General features: G+C 35.7%; 1 long non-coding RNA gene across 1 annotated transcript; it reads left to right on the top strand.

The window, feature by feature from the left end:
* The first annotated feature begins 5,967 nt into the window (after positions 1–5,967).
* On the top strand, positions 5,968–6,953 carry LOC123688845. The gene is made up of 3 exons (XR_006750120.1): positions 5,968–6,188; positions 6,287–6,358; positions 6,449–6,953. It is a non-coding gene; the product is annotated as an uncharacterized LOC123688845 (long non-coding RNA).
* Positions 6,954–10,120: the final 3,167 nt, after the last annotated feature.

Here is a 10,120-nt window from a genome sequence, read left to right as displayed (position 1 = left end):
TTTGTCCTATCCTTTTTTTTGCTCTTGGTGTTTGGTAGCTATATTCTTTTTTTCTTGTAGAATACAAATGCTCTGTTTTATTCAATCTGATATTTCCTTTAAAGATGTTCAGGAGTATTTGGAATGCATATGTCTGTCTAATATCGGAAATCCCTGCTAATTGGAATAATTGATCACTTGGGGATTTCAGGTTTTTTCCATAAATTATCTTCAATATCCATTTCTGTATAGTATTCAGATGTTTCAAGTGTGTGTCATAGACTCCTCCCCACCCTATAATTCCGTAGTTGATCTGGGATTGTATTAATGCATTGAATAACATCATTAGATGTTCAGTGTCATTCAAATATTTTTTCATAAGTCTGAACTTATATAGAAGTCCTCTCAGTTTTCTTACCGTATTTATTATGTGTTTATCCCATTTTAGATCATTATTCCGAGATATTTTATTGATGTTGTTTCTGGTATCCTTACAATTTCATTTATCTCAAGATCTCCCATTGATGGCAGATCTGAATCATAAGAGGAAAATTTGGTTTTCTTTAAATTCAGTGTGAGTTTATTTGCTTGAAACCATTTTCTCAAAACATCAAAATCCTCTTCAACTTTATTTTTCAACTCATGCCACGTGGGAGCCGTGTAATGAATAACAGTATCGTCAGCAAAACTGAGTATTCCACCCGTACTTCCGGACTTCAAAAAGCTGTTGATGTAGATCAGGAACAGCAGCGGGCCAATCACTGTGCCCTGTGGAACGCCGTAATTAACCATTTTTGGGGGAACTTTGATTTCCGTTTATATCCACAATTTGTTGTCTTTTGTCCAGGTAAGATTCAAGTAATTTATAACTTGTACCACGAAATCCGTATCTCCACAATTTCTCGAGAAGTCTCCCATGGCATACGGTGTCGAAGGCCTTTGCAAGGTCAACAAAGATGCATAAGCTAGGAATCCGTTGATGCAAAGATTCATATATTCGTCCAGTTAGCTCTCTTATTGCATCCTCCGTCGACCTCCCACTCTTAAATCCATACTGAGCGTCCTCCAAAACATTTTTTTTTTCTAAAAAGCTGACCATTCTATTCTTCAGAACCTTATGCAACGGAAACGACGAAACCTAAATTGCGAGTGATTGGCTATTACAATGTCAAGACAATAAACACTATTTATATTTTCAGCAGCCTAGCTTGCATTTTCGCCTTTATCGAAGAAAAACTGCAAAATATAGCGTATTTTCTCCTTTCTAGTATCCATTTTCGACGCGCTCTCAAACTAAACTGAGTCTGCTAATTACAAAACTGTCACAAAAACACAGATAACTAAAGCCTATTGAAACAATAATGGATTTCTGTTTACTACACTTTTATTTTTCACAAAATTCCAGAACAAATGATGAAATGAAATTCTGTCAAAATGCTAACGAAATCATGTGTTACACTATTATTATTACATCTCAAGTGATGGAATACTAACATGTTATGATCAAATTTGAAATGAGAAGGCAGTAGTGAAGAAATGATTTGATTATGATCAATCATCGAAATCAAGGTTTTATGAAACCCACTACAAGAGAGTCATCTAGAATCATTTGAAAATATTCGATTTAAAAGTGCTTCAATGTCGAAGGCCTTCTCACATTAATTGGAAACGAGTCAATCTCAAAAAATTCCAAACTAATCATTTTTCCAACAACTAAACCATCGAGTAACGTCTAAGACTGATAATTACATCGAAATTAATCGGTTCATTTCTTAATACCTGACACCAGTAGATTTTTCATTTCAAACTCCAATTTACTCCGGACTATCGTAACATTCACATCAACATTCGGAATTCGTTAAGATGATAATACACTCAATTTCATTACCACGGGTCCCGTAACGTCTGGCTCCTTCAATACAGAATCATCCATACCAAATGATCTCTTTAAGTAGCGGAATGTAGCAAGAAAAATGACGTTCTTGACAGTTAATCCATCAACTTCGCGGCAATGAAGCTGCGCACTGCGATCCCCAGAGGTTTGAATCAATTTTACCCATTTCATTATTATACGACTAATGAAATATTCAGACGAGATAGAAAAGACGCTTCGAAAAATTCTGAGTGATTAGCTCGTAATGATACTATTTAGGAGTGATGTGTGTAGTAGACATTTTTCATTTACCTCATTAGCACCGAGATACTTGTCACTGATGGCATCTCTCGGGTAGTAACAATGAATGATGGTCTGTTCTCGCTGTTGAACTATCAAGATCAAGCAGAAAAGTTGAGAATAATGGATAACTGCTATTTTATTGTTTGTGAGAGGAGATTTTTGAACTTGATATGGCGAGTTGACACCTTCATTAGCATCTAATCAGGGACTGGAAATATTTGAATTTGATTTTTTCGAAAAAATTCACATCTTGGAACGTTCCCTGAACAGATCGTTCTATCATGTCGTCACAATGTGTGCATTTTTTGCATTTTGATCCTGGGAGGGTTCAAACAATAAGTTTCGATTCACTGATCAGCTAGTCAATACTTACATACTTCCCAAACGAAAAGACCTATGGTAAACTTGAATTTTCAAGATAGGTTAAAGGCCAAAAATTGGGAAGGGAACTAGGGGTGATTAAACCACCCCCCAAGATTTCCAAAAATAAAATTTCAGAATTCCCGCAAAGACGAAGAACGAAAATTTTTCCATAAAATTAACCAATAATCATTTCACTTTCCTTTGAGATCGACACGGCATTAAAAAATCGGACCCTTTTACGGTTTATGAGTTTATTATAGCTTTCAAGATGATTACTTTTATTGCACTATGATCACGTCTCGAGTTTATTATTTTCGTTCTCCCTTCTATCCGCTTTCTCGGCGTCGCCCCTTGTTTTGCCATTTGTGATTTTTGCATTCGTCATCGGTATACATTCACTGCATGTTTTCAGTTCTTTGATTTATTCTCATCACAAAATTTCAATTCTCGTGTATCAACGAAAATGTACATTTTAATGTGTTTCATTCTAATTGCCATTTATTTGTGAAGACACCAGTTTTGAATTGATAGTTCCTAAATTGGAGGTACAAACGACAATGACAAATTCCTCGTATCTTTTTATTAATAAAAAGTGTTATAATATGGAACCGCAATCGCTTTCCGCAATGTTTTCGAGATACAGGGTGTTAAAGTTTGGTTTTTTTGAGTTTTTTATTCTCATATCTAACACTTTCCCTTCAAATTTATTTAACTTGAATTTGGCATAAATATTCCAATTCAAGTTTGCATCATGTGATATGCTCGTTGAATGCAAAAATGAAAGGGTGATATGTTTTCTGGAAGAGTGTCCGCTTCTTTCTTCCAGAACTTTTTTTGATGAACCACTGATAGTTTAGAAAAATGTAAAAAGAAACAGCTATGATCCTTTTTGGTTTCTTGTAGTTCTGTCGTATCTACTATCGATATCGAGAAACAAATTATAAACAGATCTCTAGTAATCCTCACAGGAAAATCCAAATTATTATGAAGATCCAGTTAGTAAACTGTAGTTGATAGATTTATTATAAATTTTGGTACTTATTAACTCAATCTATAGCAAAGATTGTATTTCGAAAACAAAGCGTCTGCGAGCCTATATTTATAGGACTTTTTATCCTTAAAAAAATCCTGGGAATCTCTCATTTTCCTACTTCCTTCCAATTTAGGAACACCTTGTATAAGGTAAGAACAATCTAATCGGTATTCAAAAAATGCTATTATTTCGAGAATAAGGAAGAAGATGAATCCGACTAGGGGTTTCGGGTATATAATCTATCGGAAATTTTGTTTTCCATGATATTCAAAACTACTAATTCGATGGAGATGCTCATTTGCATATGGATATAAAATTACAATTTCAAGTTTGGTGGTTTCGTGGTATCAAGGTTCTTGATAACTTCACGAATTCCATCTTTCACGTGATCTCAAACAAAAAAGTCAGATGGTGTCAATTCTCAGGATCCCGGGGGCCAATTTTGATTACCCCTTGCAGAAATAACAGCTCCAATTTTTCCACCAGTTTCACTATTGCCGGCCGAGAAGTTGCTTCATGACAATCCGGTTTTCCTCATTTATTTTGTGATAGGTCATTTTAAAATTCCGGAATTAACTTTTCTATTTCATCATCAAGTATAAATTGTCATTACAATGACATATCTCACAATAAATCACTAATTAGACCTTCAATTGGATTTAAAACATTTATCTCGAACCCTCTTAAACTGCCTTCTTCAATTAATCTTTTCATCAATTCAACTAATGTTTTTGTTTCTGAGCCGGGGAAAGTATTCATATCAGCCTAGTATATCCAGTGTACTTTCATGGCCAGACTTGACCTGATTTCTATCATTTCAGTCGAGCCACAGAAAGTGCTTTTATCTGAATTAAAAATGCTATTTTTCTGCCAACGACATTGAAACTTTGAAAATAATCACTAAGTTATTCGAAAATAAAATAAATGAACATTGGAATAATAAAAGAGGAAACATCAGTAAAAAAAAAAACAAAATTGAGAGGGAGAGGTAGGTACCCGCGAAAAAAAATCAAGAAAAGAAACAAGAACGGAAGAATAATTCACTTTATAATAAGGATAAACTGGTTGAGGAGAAGTGAACCACTCAAATAAAAAAGAAAACTATTACCAAAAATTGATACGAGACAGGGTATTGAATCAGCGCTTAACTTTGAAGACTATTGAAGGTAAAACTATTCGAGAACCTGAAAAAGAAAAATGATGGGAAGGAGGACCTGACTAATCACAATATATATGTTTATCCGATAAGAGTATTTTGGATGGATGTTTAAATCATTGTGAAGAGAAAGATCTGCTATTGATGGAGAACAACATCAACCAAATAGCCGCCACTGCTACGGTCACAGCTTCGTTTCCTTTTCATATAATTTTCCATGGGCAATTCGCACATTTGCGGCTGTGTATCTTGGATAACTCCACGAATTCCATTTTCAAGATTCCGTGGAGCATTGGCATAAACCTTATCTTTCACATGGGCCCAAAGATAAAGTCTAAAGGTGTTAAATCACAAAATATCGGTGGCCAATTGTAATCACCTCTTCGAGAAATAACACGGCCAGGAAACTTTTCTTGCCAAATTGCAATTATTTCGTTGCTTATGTGATACGTAGCGCCGTTTTATTGAAAATAAATGTCTTCCACATCATCTTCCAATTGTCGTTTGTGAAATGCCTAATTCACAAGATCGACGAGGAATCGACAAGCCTGAGATTTCGTCAATAATACAGGCTACAGCAGTCATATTCTCAGTTGTTCTTGAGTGACTATTGCCTGCAAAAGTGGTTTAGTTTCGCGAACTATGACTGTAAAATTTTTACCATTTTTGTAGTGAATTTAACAATCATTGCATTGTTGAAGCGTTTATCATTTCATTTCAATAATGGCATAGCTTTTATCTGCCAAATGTCAAAAGATGACAGCTTGAAAGGTGACAACTGCCCAGGTAGCGGGCCATTCAAAATGAAACCTATTATTAGAAAACCTTATGCCTATACGCAAAGATTAAGGAGAGAAAGATAGGAAACGAAGCGACTAAGACGACGCCAGCGATGTCTGGTGTTTCAGTTGTAAACAAAATTGGTTGTTTTTGACGTTTTTGTCAGAAAAGGTTAGAATCACATTTCTGAAGTCTTTAAACATTTTTTGTGTTAAATCTTTGTTTGTAAACGTGCTGTGTCTCTAGTGTTTGGGTGCTGTCTTGTGGCATATTACAAGGACGTTATAGTATTGTTGTGGTTATTAAGCACACGTGTTATTGAACTGTTCATCAAAGATTAATATTAATTTGCTGTTCTTGTCAAGATGAGTCGTGGTTCATATTGTTTGGTATTAACCTGCCCGAACAATAAAAATAAAAACCCAAAGCTCGCGTTCTTTACATTACCGAAGGACATGAAATTTTAAGTTTAAGTAGTCAATTCAATATTACAAAATCATCTAATTTCTATTATTATTCAGTGCCAAAAGATGGATCGAATTCTCTGGACGCAAAGATCTTGACCTGGGTGCTTCGAAAGACTCTATAGTCTACTCATGTGAATGGACCTAAATCAGATGTTCTTCCTGAATCAGAGTCTGAGATGATCATCCATGAAGAAACTGTTCAAACGGATCAAAACGTACCTCTATCTAATATTGGTGGGTTTTTCCTGTTATTAATTGAATCACAAATGTATAGATTAAATATTACACAAAGGAATTGAAAACTGAGTGACATTGAATTTCCTTTTTTGTAGAAAGATTCTGCGTTTGCTGTCAACTCAAATGAAAATTTTTCAAAAGAGGACACATGAATGCAAATCATATTTGTAAGTCTATTCACTTGAAGTTGTTGATTGAAATTATCAATTCAAATTAGTGATAAATGCAATAAGATGAAATTGTTTTTGTTTTTCTAGATATTACACTGGAATCAGAAGGTTTTATAGAAGCAACTAGCAGTTCGGCTACCCCCAAACGTAGTGGTAGTAAGCTGAGCCCCTTAACCAACCAGAGAATTAAAAGAATGAAGGCTGAAATCAATACAAAAAATCAAAAACTCCGAAATCTCTGCAATGAATAATGATTCACATTTAAGATATTTTATTACTTATTTTTATGTATATATTCTTCTGTACATTTTATTATGTTTATTTAATTGAATTAAAAATTCCACTAATTTGACAAAGCATTTTTATTTAAATAATCTCTTAATATGTTAATATTATAATATGGTATAAAAAATAGAAGCTACTAGTGAATGTGGAATACTGTGAAGATTTGAAATTCGCGCCAAATATAGATTTCCTTTTCGTTAGATGATTTCAGCGCCATCTGTTGTTTCAGTTGTAAACGGCCGAGCCTAAAAGTGGGTCGCTATTTAGCACTAGAGTTAGTACGGCGTTTCCTATCTTTCTCTCCCTAATCTTTGCCTATACGATCATTTGCTCTGAAGATTCACAATGCTACCTGTATCTTGCTCCGGTTTGAAAAAGTTTTGTCTTATTCTCATTTAAATGACCTCTCCAGAATAGCTCGTTCTCTTGTTCTGATAAACCAGCTCCGGATGTTATTGAACCAATACGAAGTAATCAACTTGCTCCGCGTGTTTTTTCCCCGGCACATCCCAAAGATAATGAATGGGAGAACCGAAATCATTAGCAGATATCATCATCAAGAGAATGAACATGCCCGCGAGATTTATAAGCGAGATTTGCATGCCGTGCTCGGGTCAACGTATGAAAATCGAATTTATTGACGTTTTATGTTAATTTTTACTAATCTTTCAATTTCATTTCGGCAGAAGACGCACGGAAGAAATTATACGCAAGAGAATTACACCTTTTCGATCGTTGAGTTGAATGAAAATTATTCATGTGAGTTTGGTCGTTTGGTTTTTTATGGCGGTAATAATTTCGAGGATGGAATATGGGTGAGGATATGGGCAATTTCGCGTATCTTGCTTGTGAAGGTGAAAATTACAATATTCTGATTAAATACATATACATATGACTGTTGAACTCATAATAAGATTAGTGATTGAAGTTGCTGAAAATAAAAGAGTATATGAGAAGAGATCCGACTGTCATCCATATAATATCCAAAGAAGGTCCTAGCACAAAGGCAACTCTGCTGGAAATTACTATAAGAAAATTTACCGAACTTAGACTATACATAGACTTTTTCTATCACGGAGGGACCTGTACTGAAGTGCCTGAAACAGAAAATGAAAAAAGTCCTACAAGAGAATTCACCGAGGAATCCACCTACAGCCTGATTTCCAACACTATTTGATGAATAATCAACAAAAATATAGAGAATTGAAAGTAACTTTCAATAATTCCGTCTTGAATCATAATTATAATAATAATAATAGTTATAACAGGCAACAAAAGCCACTTGCAAATTATGGTCGATCTGGTGGAAAATTTTTCGAAAGACGTGGGGATGAAATTCGGATTGGACAAGTGTCGTACGATTAGCGTAGTGCGTGGAAAAATCCAAGATGAACCGATAGCTCTCTCCAATGGACAGGAGATAGAAGCAATGAAATCAGACGATCTTCATAAATACCTAGGAATGAAACAAAACCGACGAATAAACCATCAAAGAATGAAGGAACACTTAACAACTGAGTTCATTAAGAGAATCAACAAAATTTTGAAAACAAACCTCAACAGCAAGAACATGACGAGAGCCATCAACACATATGCATGTTCAATTCTTACATACTCTTTCGGTATCATTCCATGGAGCAAAACAGATATGGAAAACCTGCAACGCAAAATGAGAACCTTGATGACGAAAGCACACAAGCACCATCCAAAAAGTAGCATGGAGAGGACGACACTGCCGAGAAATAAAGGAGGCAGAGGTCTGCTAGACATCATGGAACTTGCCCATGGTCAAATTGAATGCCTACGAACATACTTCAAAGACGAATCAGGTAAGTCAGAGATCTACAAAGTACTGTGTGAAGCAGACGAATCAACACCTTTACAACTGCACAAGGAGCAATTGTCATACAACCACCAGACAATCCAAGAAAAACTGCAAAGATGGAGAGGAAAGCCCCTACATGGACGACATGTATGTATTCAACGAGGTGAACCAGGATCATGTCGACATTGAAGCGTCGAACTATTGGCTCACATCAGGTGCGATGTATCCAGAAACGGAAGGATTTCTTTTAGCCATCCAAGATCAAGTGATCTCAACAAGAAATTACTGCAAACATATCATAAAGGATCGAACTATTACTGACGATCGATGCCGTTATGGGTGTCCAATGAGACAATCCAACATATCACGGGAGGGTGTCAAATGTTTGCAGGAAATGAATATAAAGAGAGACACGATGCAGTAGGAAAGATACTACACCAAGAAGTGGCAATTAAATTAGCACTAATTTATTCTGAAAAAGTGCCATACTACAAATACCGACCGGAAACCATCCTGGAAAACGAACGCTATAAACTGTATTGGGATCGTACAGTTTTGACTGATAAAACAGTCCCTCACAACAGGCCAGATATATTGCTGGTTAATAAACATCAAAAGGCAGCCATACTCATCGACGTAGCAATACCCAATAACAACAACATGTGTCAAAAAGAGGTCGAAAAAATTTCAAAATATAGGGACCTCGAATTTCAGATAAAGCGCCAGTGGGGAATGATATCAACGAGAACTATTCCAATTATCATCTCAACAACAGGAATAGTACCCAAAAATCTCGAGAGAAATATCAAGCAACTAGGACTTAGTGAGTATATATGTAATATAATGCAAAAAGCTGTTCTTTTAGGTACTGCAAGGACGGTGAGAAAATTCATAGGAAGCGAAGGACAGGTCCAAGGATCGCGTGTAAGAGGACCAGAAGTTCGACGAGAACCAGGGGGACCACAAGGACCGGACACGACCGAGCTCTGCCCTTCTGATATTTTAAATTTAAATATCTGGGATTGAGTGAATGTTCCTCTTAGCGAGAAGTGAGAAGCCGACGGCGAGGAGAAATCCTACTCGTATAGGCAAAAGTCTGGATAGTTTATTAAACATAAATATGTTCCCAAACATCTTGGAGTTTAACTTTATTCCTCTCTGAATTTCAAGGTTCACTTGGAAAATTTACGTTTGAAATTCAAGTCGAGGTATAATATCTTTCAAATAAGCAGGTTCTTCATGGGGTGCTGATACCATCACTCTTCGTATGGCAGCCTTGGCCATGGTTTTTTCTCATGTGTGCTCATGTTCATAAAATTGATGCACAGCTTAACGTTTCTATGAAAATTATTAGTGGAACTAGTAGATCTACACCTTTACATTGGTTACCAGTGCTATCACATGTAGGTAGTTCCGCCTCATATTCTTAGACAGGTTGCAGTCAAGAAATCTTGGAATAAATTTCATTTCTACTCGAAGTTATTTCCAATTGTATCTTACCTCCCAGATATTGGAACTATCAGATTGAAGTCACGCAAAACTTTATGGATTAATACCTTCCTTATGGATTAATACCTTCACCTAATGGAAGTGACAAGGAAATTTGGCGTTCGGAATGGATTTCTTGGTATAACGTCTTCAACAAAAGT

This window comes from Harmonia axyridis, chromosome 1, assembly GCF_914767665.1.
Source record: "Harmonia axyridis chromosome 1, icHarAxyr1.1, whole genome shotgun sequence".
Taxonomy (NCBI): domain Eukaryota; kingdom Metazoa; phylum Arthropoda; class Insecta; order Coleoptera; family Coccinellidae; genus Harmonia; species Harmonia axyridis.
The sequence above is the reverse complement of the archived record's forward strand: the minus strand, read 5'-3'. Positions and strand labels throughout refer to the sequence as shown.